Source organism: Prionailurus bengalensis, chromosome C2 (genome assembly GCF_016509475.1).
Source record: "Prionailurus bengalensis isolate Pbe53 chromosome C2, Fcat_Pben_1.1_paternal_pri, whole genome shotgun sequence".
Taxonomy (NCBI): domain Eukaryota; kingdom Metazoa; phylum Chordata; class Mammalia; order Carnivora; family Felidae; genus Prionailurus; species Prionailurus bengalensis.
The window spans coordinates 150,583,377-150,595,770 of NC_057350.1; the positions used below are offsets into that span (position 1 = coordinate 150,583,377).

A 12,394-nucleotide genomic window follows, 5' to 3' on the forward strand; every position below is an offset into this window, starting at 1 on the left:
CTCACACCCATGGCCCCTCCAGTAACCCTCAGTATGTTCTCTATATTCAGGAGTCTCTTGTGTTTTGTCCCGCTCCCTGTTTTTATATTATTTTTGCTCCCCTTCCCTTCTGTTCATCTGTTTTGTATCTTAAATTCCACATATGAGTGAAGTCATATGATATTTGTCTTTCTCTAATTTCGCTTAGCAGAATACACTCTAGTTCCATCCATGTTGTTGCAGATGGCAAGACTTCAGTCTTTTGGTTGCCAAGTAATATTCCATTTTGTGTGTGTGTGCATGTGTGTGTGTGTGGTGTATATGTATATATAGTGATTGCCAAGTAATACTCCATTATGAGTGTGTGTGTATGTATATGTATATTTATACATATATCTTCTGAATTCATTCATCTGTCGGTGGACATTTAGGCTTTTTATATACTATGGCAATTGTCAATAGTGCTGTTATAAACATTGGAGTCATGTGCCCCTTTGAAACAGCACATCTGTATTCTTTGGCTAAATACCTACTAGTGCAATTGCTGGGTCATAGGGTAGTTCTGTTTTTAATTTTTTAAGGAACCTTCATACTGTTTTCTGGGGTGGCTGCACCAGTTTTCATTCCCACCAGCAGTAAAAGAGGGTTCCCCTTTCTCCACATCCTTGCCAACATCTGTTGTTGCCTGAGTTACTAATGTTAGCCATTCTGACTGGTGTGAGGTGGTATCTCATTGTGGTTTTGCTTTGTATTTCCCTGATGATGAGTGGATGTTGAGCATATTTTCATGTGTCTGTTAGCCATCTGGATGTCTTCTTTGGGGAAGTGTCTATTCATGTCTTCTGCCCATTTCTTCACTGGATTAATCTTTTTGGGTGTTGAGTTGGATAAGTTCTTTATAGATTTTGGATACTAGCCCTTTATCTGATATGTCATTTGCAAATATCTTCTCCCATTCCATTGGTTGCCTTTTAGTTTGGCTGATTTTTTCCTTTGCTGTGCAGAAGCTTTTTATCTTGATGAGGTCCTGATAGTTCATTTTTGCTTGTTTCCCTTGCCTCTGGAGACCTGTTGAGTAAGAAGTTGCTAAGGTCAAAGAGGTTGTTGCCTGCTTTCTCCTCTAGGATTTTGATGGCTTCCTGTCTTATGTTTAGGTCTTTGATCGACTTTGAGTTTATTTTGTGTATGGTGTAAGAATGTGGTCTAGGTTTTCTTCTGCATGTTGCTGTCCAGTTTTCCCAACACCATTTGCTGAAGAGACTGTCTTTATTCCTTTGGATATTCTTTCCTGCTTTGTCAAAGATTAGTTGGCCATCTGTTTGTGGGTCTCTGTGCCAGTAGCATACTCTCTTGATTACAGCTTTGTAATACATCTTGAAGTCTGGGATTGTGATGCCTCCAGCTTTGGTTTTCTTTTTCAGGATTGCTTTGGCCTTTTGGGTCTTTTCTGGTTCCATACAAATTTTAGGATTGTTTAGATGCCATGGTGGCAAGGATGGATGAAGCAGAGAAGTGAATCAGTGATATTGAAGACAAAATTATGGAGAATAATGAAGCAGAAAAAAAAAAGAGGGAAACTAAGGCAAGAGAGCACAATATAAGAATTATAGAACTCAGCGGCTTATTAAAAAGAAACAACATCTGAATGATAGGAGTCCCAGAAGATGAAGAGTGAGAAAAAGGGGTAGAAGGTTTATGTGAACAAATCATAGTAGAAAACTTTGCTAATCTGGGGAAAGACATAGACATCAAAACCCAAGAAGCACAGAAAATTCCCATTAGATTCAACAAAAAACCACCACCAACAAGGCATATCCTAGTCAAATTCACAAAATACACAAAGAAGGAAAGAATTATGAAAACAACAAGGGAAAAAAATTCCTTAACCTATAAGGGAAGACAGATCAGGTTCACAGCAGACTTATCCACAGAAACTTGGCAGGCCAGAAAGGATATATTCAACGTGATGACTCAGAAAAATATGCAGCCAAGAATTCTTGATCTAGCAAGGCTGTCATTCAGAATAAAAGGAGAGATAAAGAGTTTCCCAGACAAAAACTAAACGAGTTCATGGCCACTAAACCAGCCCTGCAAGAAATTTTAAGGGGGCCTCTCTGATGGGAGAAAAGATGAAACAAACAAAAAAAGACCAAGGGCAACAAAGACTAGAAAGGACCAGAGAACACCACCAGAAACTCCAACTCTACAGGCAATACAATGGCAATAAATTCCTCTCTTTCAGTACTCACTCTAAATGTCAACGGACTAAATGCTTCAGTCAAAAGACACAGGGTAACAGAATGTATAAGAAAACAAGAGCCATCTGTATGCTGTTTACAAGAGACCCATTTTAGACCTAAAGACACCTTCAGATTGAAAGTAAGGGGATGGAGGACCATCTATCATGCTAATGGTCGCCCAAAGAAAGCCAGAGTAGTCATGCTTATATGAGACAATCTAAGTTTTAAAATAAAGACTATAACAAGAGATGAAGAAGGGCATTATATCATAATTAAGGGGTATATCCACCAAGAGGATCTAACAATTCTGTACATTTATGCCCCCAATGTGGAAGCACTCAAATATATAAATCTATAAATCACAAACATAAAAAACCTCATTGATAACAACACCATAATAGTAGGGGACTTCAACACTCTACTTACAGCAATGGACAGATCATCTAAGCAGAAAATCAACAAGGACACAGCTTTGAATGACACACTGGACCGAATGGATTTAACAGATATATTCAGAACATTTCATCCTAAAGCAGACGAATACACATTCTTCTCGAGTGCACATGGAATATTCTCCAGAATAGATCAGAAACTGGGCCACAAATCAGCCCTCAACGAGTACAAAAATATCGAGATCATACCATGTACATTTTTAGACCACAATGCTCTGAAACTCGAAATCAATCACAAGAAAAAATTTGTAAAGACCACGAATACTGGGAGATCAAGGAGCATCTACTACAGAATGAACAGATAGCCATGAAGTTAAAGAGGAAATAAAAAGTTCATGGAAGCCAATGAAAATGATAACATGACAGTCCTAAATCTCTGAGATGCAGCATAAACAGTCATAAGAGGGAAGTATATAGCAATCCAGGCCTTGCTAAAGAAGGAAGAAAGGTCTCAGATACACAACCTAACCTTACACCTTAAACAGCTGGAAAAATAATAGCAAATAAAACCCCAAACCAGCAGAAGACAGGAAATAATAAAGATTGGAGCAGAAATCATCGATGCTGTCGAAATAAATAAAACAGTAGAACAGATCAATGAAACCACGAGCTGGTTCTTTGAAAGAATTAACAAAATTGATAAATCCCTAGCCAGTTTGATCAAAAAGAAAAAAGGAAAGGACCCAAATAAGTAAAATCAAGAATGAAAGAAGAGAATCACAACCAACACTGCAGAAATACAAATAATAATAAGAGAATATTATGAGCAATTATATGCCAATAAATTGGGCAATCTGGAAGAAATAGATAAATTCCTGGAAACATATAAACTACCAAAACAGAAACAGGAAGAAATAGAAAATTGGAACAGACCCATAACCAGTAAATAAATTGAATTAGTAATCAAAAATCTCCCAAAAAGCTAGAGTCCAAGGCCAGATGGCTTTCCAGGGGAATTCTACCAAACATTTAAAGAAGAGTTAACACCTATTCTCTTGAATTGTTCCAAAAAATAGAAATGGAAGGAATACTTCCAAACTCATTCTTTGAGGCCAGCATTACCTTGATTCCAAGACCAGACAAAGACCTCACTAAAAAGGAGAACTAGAGACCAATTTCCCTGATGAACAGGGATGCAGAAATCCTCAAAAAGATACTAGCCAACCAGATCCAACAATATATTAGAAGAATTATTTACCACGATCAGGTGGGATTTATTAGTTTTAGTCGTAGTATTTCTTGGCCTCTATATACTTGATATTGAATTTTTTTTCCCCTAGACTTTTCTAAGGGTTTAATTTTTCACTTAACACCATCATCTGGGAAACACCAACGATGCAGAGAAGACCTGTGGAACTGAAGCTGGTTGGTGGGAAATACCTGGAGTTTCCTAGATGTGAGGATAATCCAAGGCAGGGTGTTAAAGTTGGTTCTTGTTTGCATCTTTGAGAGACATTCTTGACTGGTGGTTTGGTCATTTTTCATTTTTGTAAGATTCAGGAATGAGCCACTGAAGCCCAGAAAGTCTACAGAAGTGGAGCAGGAGGATTTCTGGAGTGGTCCTTTGCTGGGCAGATCCTCAGTCTCCCTAGGTTCCACTTCCTTCCTCTAAAAGGAGAAGTTGTCCTGATGCTCCTGAGATTCCCTTCATGCTCTGATGCTTCCTGATTAACATCTTCTGGACTGGTTCGTGCTCTATTACACCTCAGAGGAACCTTGAACACATATGGATTTTTGAAGAATACCATATGGAATGTCTGTTTCTTGATCTAGCTTTCACCTTATTGTAGAATACTCAGGAGACCCTAGCATTGCTGAGATTGATCTAGATTAGAGATTAGAAAACTTTTTCCTATAGAGATTAACTATGTTAGGATTTATGGGGTAAGATCCAAAATTGTGGCTATTATAGCTGTATTTATGTAACAAGAGAAAACAAATTTCCATAATTTTTTTATTGATGAATGTACTTCTATAATGAGAGAAAACAAATATCCACAGATTTTTAAATTGACGTAGTAAAGAATATACTAACAAAGGAATATAGCTTTTTTTTTTTTTTTTTGTAATACAGGTCTACACATGAGGAGAACACAATTCTTTTTCTGAGGGATAGATAACATTTTGCTTAATTAGAGGTCAAAGTTAGCGTCCTCCTCGTCAAATCAGTTGTAAATGTCAACGTTAGCGGTGATTGCAAAATGTGTACGTTAGTGCTGATTGCTAGTGCAATTTTATGTACCTGATCTTTGAAAATTCCTTTTCCTGTAGATAGATACTAGTAGTCACATACCAATGCTAATTTATGACCATGTAATTTTAATTGAGCATCCATCACTTGGAAGGCAAGATTCTTCCTTGGTATTTGCCTTTTAGTATGTCCTTAGGTTGCAGGTTAATCAGGTCTAAGTGGAGGGGATATAGAGGCTCCTACAGAGGCTTCTTTCTTTCTGTGTCTCAGAGATCACTGTCCAGCTTTGTTTCACGTCCAGCGTCTTGAAAACCGATGTCCCGTGTATTGTGTCTATTTTGTAGTTGTTTTATTTATTTATTTATTTATTTATTATTTATTTATTATTATTTTTTTAACGTTTATTTATTTTTGAGACAGAGCATGAACAGGAGAGGGGCAGAGAGAGAGGGAGACACAGAATCTGAAGCAGGCTCCAGGCTCCGAGCCATCAGCCCAGAGCCTGACGCGGGGCTCGAACTCACGGACCGTGAGATCATGACCTGAGCCGAGGTTGGACACTTAACCGACCAAGCCTCCCAGGTGCCCCTTGTAGTTGTTTTAAATGGGAGCATGCATCCTTAGTCCAGTAGATCCGAAAGTAGTAGTTGTTTTTGTCTATTTGTAAGGGTCTCTTTCCGCTGGCTTCGCTTCCTCTACTCTGTGTGTCTGCCATCATCTTCCCCAGGATAAATAACATAGATTCTCAACAGGTGTTCTTACATCGTTTCTCGGATTCACAGTCTGATCTCCATATAGTGACTAGAGAATCTTGTAGACTGTGTGAATCAGCTTTTGTTTCTTCCCTGCTCAGGCTCTTCTGATAATATCCTGTCATCCTGAGATGATAGCCTTGCTCTTTACCATGGCCTACTCTGCCCTCCCTCCTCTAATCCCTGCCCACCTCTTAGCCTGTGTCGTCTTTGACTTTCCTTGGCTCTCACTCCATTCCAGTTACATGGTGTTTCTTGTTACTTTTTGAACACAGTAAGCCTACTGTGCTCACCGCAGGGCCTTTCCCTGGTGCCGTTCCTTGTGCCCATAATGCTCTTCCCCCAGATGTTTTCATGGCTGGCTTCCTCTGATCATTCAGCCTTCTGGTCACTTTAAGAATCTCTTTTGACAGCAACTCTGATCGCTCTGTCTCAAATACTCTTAACCCCAACTGCAGAAACTCTTTAACTGGAAACGACTAAACCATTCAGACCGTCGTAGCCAGGGCGTGAACCATTTGGTCCTCTCAGAAAATTGCTGTGATTTCTGTGTGTCTGCTCTCTCTGGAGCAACACGGTGAGCAGGATGCGTGTAGAGAAGGAGCCTGGAAGATGAGGCTTAGCTTTGCTGGAGAGGTGAGGACGGGCTCCATTCTTCCCGTGCTGTGTGGCAGAGATGGCTCGGTATCCTCTAAACCTTGGTGAACAGGAGACCTTGGGGCTTCGGCTTCGGCAGGTGCAAAACACAGATGCCTTCTGTGCGTGGTTGTGGGGGCCAGGCGTGCCTGTTCCCAGGAGATCTGGAGCAGGACTGAATGGGGGCCAATCTGCCCCCGTCAGTGAGGCTGCAGGCCGATGATGTCATTTCCTTACTCCTAAGGAGAACAGCTCCCTCTCACCACCTGCTTCTTGGCCAGGAGCCGGCACTCAGGTGCCGAGTAGGTGAAGAAGTCACGAGTAAGCAGATCTGTCAGAGTCCGTTGAGAGACACTGTACTTGGAGGAGACAGAGCAAGAACAGGCAGCTCTTACTGGGGCAGAACGAATGGGACAGACGGAATCTCAGCAAACGAGTAATGGAAACTCTGTGGAGAGGCAGTTTGTGCAAGTGCGGCAGAGGAGCTGAAAGAGCGTGGCCTCTGCTGGGGATGCTTTTCGTGCTTTGAAACGCAGTGTGAAAGAACAGGCCGGAGCACGCAGAGCCGATGGCAGAGACCCGGACGGGCCTGGGAAGACAGTAGGAGAGACGGAGCAGAGTTCCGGGAGACCTCACGTCCCCGCATTGCCAGGGGCAGGAGGGAACCGACGGAGGATTTCTAACTGGAGAGGTGTTAGCAGCCGTCTTCTGCTGGAACGTGCTCTCTTCTGCAGGTGGAGGAAGGAGAAAGTCACAGAACCATAAGGGCAAAGGGAAAGATGGCTGAAGCCGATGAGCATTGTCACCTCATCTTTGTAGTTTGGAAGCTGGAAAGCTGACAGATGGATGCTTGCTAATTTAGCAGAATGGAGATTGCTGACATCCTTTTTTTGTCTGCAAGACGAAAGCCGTGAGGACACTGATGACTGTGTCAGAACTCTGGAAAGGTTGGAAATGAGAGGTGCTGCTACCTTTGGCCGTGGTGAGGGGTGGGGGAGACTCAAGACAGGAATGATGGGGATCTACTTGGAGAGTTGATTTGATTCCCAGCGCCCCCCCACCCAAAACGTCCAGGAGACTCTGCCTCTTCTGCCACAGCAGGAGACTTGAACTACATTCTGGATAGTGCCAATCTGGGTATTTTCACATATAGGTAAGAGGGAGATGAGGTGCCTTGTGAGAAATCTGAGGGTTGTATGAACGTCTGATTACTCGGAAGGGTGAGGCCTTCCACCCCCTATTTTACTGCAATTGCAGACTGTTGGCAGCCTGGCTTATGCACTATTGGCCAGAATTTGGAGATTCATCTCTGGGAAGGTGGCCAAATCCCAGTAAGAGCCCCCACAGGGGCCGCCGTTTGGATGGCCCCTTCTGCATCCAGTGAAACCTTCCCCCTTATTCTTGGAATGGAGCCCATACGTGTTAAGTCCTTTCCTGCACGTACACCTCCCAACAACACTTCAGTGCATCATTTAAAAACATAAATGGGGGCACCTGGGTGGCTCAGTCGGTTAAGCGGCCGACTTCGGCTCAGGTCATGATCTCGCGGTCCGTGCGGTCCGTGAGTTCGAGCCCCGCGTCGGGCTCTGTGCTGACAGCTCAGAGCCTGGAGCCTGTTTCAGATTCTGTGTCTCCCTCTCTCTGACCCTCCCCCATTCATGCTCTATCTCTCTCTGTCTCAAAAATAAATGTTAAAAAAATAAAATAAAAACATAAATGGACAATCAAGAATCACCAGGTATTTGGGGCGCGTGGGTGGCTCAGTGGGTTAAGTGTTCAACTCTTGATTTCAGCTTAGGTCATGATCTCACAGTTCGTGGGATTGAGCCCTGCGTCAGACTCGGTGCAGACAGTGGGAAGCCTGCTTGGGTTTCTCCCTCTCTGTCTCTCTCTTCCCCTCCCCTGCTTGCACACGTGCTCTTTCTCTCTCTGTCTCTCAAAATAAATACACAAAATGTATATAAAAAAGAATCACTAGATATTTAAGAGAAGCCTCTCACATGGGGTGCAGAAGCCAAAACTCGTCAACAGGTAGAGTGATATGGCAGAAGCAGAGATTAGAGTTTTGAAGAGACAGTTCATGGAGAAAGGAATGAGGGACCCTTAAACCTACCAAAATATGCACAAGTTTCCTCGTTGTAAGAGGAATGCACATCGTTATTCCTCATTCTAAGAGAAACCAGCAGAGATAGGATTTCACAGTGCACTAGCAGGGTCTGCAAATGTATTCTCTTGATGAGGCTGTCGAGAAACCGGGCCTCTCCTACATTGCCTGTGGGAATGTAAAATGTGGAAGCTACTAGGAAGAGGAATTTGACAATATCTAGAAAAATTACATATTTCACCCTTTGGCCCAGCCATCTCACTTCTAGGACAGAGGGTCCAAAGATCCTTTATTGGCAAAGAGGAGAAATGACACATTTACTAGGCGTTGTTTGTTATGGCAAAAAGACTAAACAATGTAAATATCCGTGAGCACAAGACTGGCTAGAGAACTGTGGGCATGTTAGTTTTCTGTCCCTGCCATAACAAATTACCCCCAGAAAAACCCCACAAAAAACCGAAAACCAAAAAAACCCCCAAACCGGCACATTTTAATCCATGACAGTTCCCATGGGTCAGGAGTCCGGGTTCTGGGTAGTGGGACCGTCTGCTTGAAGTGGAAGTGGTAGCTGCTTCCGTAGTCTACATCCAAGGCTCGGGGGCCTCTTCCAAGGGCACTAATTGTTGGCAGAATTTATTTCCTTGCAGCAGTAGGTCTGAAGTCCCCATTTCCTTGCTGGCTCTTGGCGGGGGCTTTCTCTCAACTTCTGAAGGCCGACCTTTCTCTCCATTGGCAGTTCATAGCCGAGCAGTTTGCTTTCTTCTTGGAGGCCAGTAGGAGTCCTGCTTGCTTATTCCTTGGATCCCCTCCACCCCCCTCAAATGTCTTTGACCTCCCTCTTTTGCCACCAGCCACAGAAAACTCTGCTTACGGGCTTCACCTGACGGGGATGGGTTCATGCAGATAATCTGCATATTTTGGGGTTAATTGAATTGGGACTTCTTCAGATTCTCTTCACTGTATACCTAGATTGGTGTTTGATGCCGGAGGGGTGGGAATCTTGAGAGATTATTAGAATTCTGCCAACCACAGTCCCCATAATGGAGGACTTGGCAACTGTGGAAAGGGGCAAGGAAGATCTCTTTACACAGTCATGGAGTGAGTGGTCTCCAGGATACGTTATTATCCTGAAATAACGCAAGGTGCAGAACAGTATTTATGGTAGGCGACCTTCTGTATAAGAAATGGAGTGAAAACAGAAAGGATAGATGCATTTACTAGTATTTTCAAAAAGAGAAGGGAAGCATACATGAAAAATTACCAAAAAATGGCAATTTATAGGGAGAGGAAGCGAATAGGGAGAGAAAGGGAATAGGGAGTAGGAGCAGGGATGAAAGCTATACTTCTCTTAATGTAACTGTTTTATGATCTAGGTTTAAGAACCATGTACATGTTGTACATGATGAAAAATAAAATTAAATAAAAAAGGTTAAAAAGAAAACAGTCTGTAAAAATTGAAAAATAACCTGATGTCAACTTTGTGGTATAACTCTCCAGAGAAGAGATGGGAATGTTGTTTTTAAATCACAGTACTTGGCAGTATCTTTTCTTTGCTTTTCCTTTTCTTTTCTTTTCTTTTCTTTTCTTTTCTTTTCTTTTCTTTTCTTTTCTTTTCTTTTCTTTTCTTTTCTTTTCTTTTCTTTTCTGTTTATTTATTCTGAGAGGGAAAGAGAGAGTGGGGAGGCACAGAGAAAGAGAATCCCAAGCAGGCTGTGCACTGCCAGTATGGAGCCTGATGCAGGGCTTGAACCCATGAACCTGTAGATCAGGACTTAAGCTGAATCAAGAGCTGGACGCTCAACCAACCTGAGTCAACCAGAGACCCAGTACTTGATAGTATATTTCTCTTGGGATGTGTTTTAGGGACCAAAAAACCCCAATAAGGAAACTTCAACTTCCTTTTGTTTTTGTTGTTAATGTTAATAATTGTATTGCTGACTTGAAACTATCGTATATACGTATATGTGTGTTACAGGAAGAGAAAGCTAATAATTATGCCAATTGAAGTAGGAACCAAGGTTTTCTAATATGGAAGAAAATAAACAATTATGAATAAAAAGTAAAATCCTGTCATCCATAATTTAAATCAAAATTATCAGAATGAACTCATGACTTGCTCTTTATTTTATTTTGTCTCTTTTTAAAGAAATTACTTATTTTATAATTTGAGCTACTAAAAATCCAGCACAAATTTTAATCCCTAAGTGCTGTTTTCCACTAAAAGGCGTTTTGTGCAAATGGCCACTGTCTTGGGCAAAGCCAGACATTCATGCGGGCGATAAGCTATAGAGCCCAGGACATGTTTTCATTCCTGAAAGCAAGGGAAATTACCAGAAACTGCTAAGGTCCTGTCAAAAGAACGTAAGATCCAACTTGAAGGATCTTCTACTTGCCCAGGATGGAATTTTGAGCACTAAAAGGAATAATGACTACAATATATTAAAATAGCAGGGTAAAGAATTTTTGAGGTCATGATTATAGTAAACAACCCTTAGGAGGACAGGTGACCATTAGCCTGAATATTGTTCAATCAGGGGCCCAAATCAGCACTTACCCAGCATTTAACTGACTTTAGTTCGCAATAATCCAGTAGTTGATTTGGAAAAGTTTTTCTTTATAGAAGTTTCATAATTAAGAAAAACAGGAGAAATGATGTGGTTAGGAAATCTCTGTTTTGCAATCCTTCAAGTCATAAAGGGGTTAATTTTAAAAAATGAGCATTTTGGATAAATCTTTGGGTATATGCTTTAACACTTCTCATGGGTAACTTTCTAGAAGTGAAATTGCTTGGTCTTATGGTAGGTCTTAATGTTTTTAAGGAACAGACAGACGATTTTCCAAGGTAGTTGTACCATTTGACATTCCTTCCCACCCCCAGTGTATGAGAATTCCGGTTTTTCTGCAGCATCCTTGCCGACTCCCCATGGCTAGTCTTTTTTTTTTCTTTTTTTTTGTGAACTTGAACCCTTCTGCCAGGTGTGCAGTTCCAGCTCACTGGTTTTAATTGCATTTCCCTCACGATTTATGATTTAGATCATCTTTTCATGTGCTTCTTTGTCGTCTCTGTATCTTCCTTGTTGAACAACCTCTGCACATCTTTTCCTTTCTAAAAGTGGTTTTCTTCGTGAATTTTGAGGGTTTAAAAATACATATTTATGATATGTTATTTATCCCATCTGTGGCTTGCAAATATTTTCTCTTAGTGACTTTGTCTGTTTATTCTCTTAAGAGTGCCTTTCAAAGAGTAGAGATGTCCAAATGTAGATGGATAAATTGTGGTCCATTTATACAAGGGAATCCTTACTTTGCAATCACTACTTAGCAATAAATAGCTTTGAAGAACTGGGAGGTTTCATCCTACTTACAAGCTAACAAGTGAACCTGCTGGTTTTAATAGATGCAGGCAACAGACCTAGACTCCTGGGTCAGAGATGGGCCTTCATCACCCAGGGCACAGTGGACAGCATGAGGGTCCGTTTGAATTGGTCCCCCTTGACACCCGGGTCCCTTTGTGGAGGGAGCAGTGCGCAGGCAGGCCCAGGTGGATGCCGTGCACGCGGTGAGGGGGTTTGTGTCACTGCTGAGGGCCTCAGTGATTAGAAACCCCTCATTTTATGAGGAGTGCTGGCAGACCTGCCCAACTTTTACCCCCAGAAGGAGACATTGTCTCCATTATCCTGATCGGGGAAACAAATCTGCTCTCTTCCTGGGGGGAGACATTGTATTTTCCAAAGCTGTTCGCCATACAAACCTAAACATAGCCTGAGTTGGGAACAAATGCTTTAGTGTCTCTTCATCTGACATGCAGAGATACGTGAGAACCATGGAGCGCATTTTCTCCCCACACTATTGATATGATGGCTCTTCGTTTTATGTTTTCAGAAACCAGCGAACTGTTTTCCAGAACGGCTGCCCTGTTTTGCATTCCCACCAGCAGTGTAGGAGTGATCGGGTTTCTCTGTCTCCTCGGTAGCTTGTGCTGTTGCCATGTTTAACTTGAGTCATTCTCAAGGGTGTGGTGATACGTCATTGTGATTTTA

At 41.9% G+C, this 12,394-nt stretch overlaps 1 protein-coding gene across 2 annotated transcripts in view; it reads left to right on the forward strand.

Annotated features, from left to right (window-relative positions):
• Positions 1-12,394, forward strand: part of ULK4 (unc-51 like kinase 4) — a 592,138-nt gene that overhangs the window by 160,853 nt on the left and 418,891 nt on the right. The gene's annotated exons all lie outside the window — the stretch shown is intronic.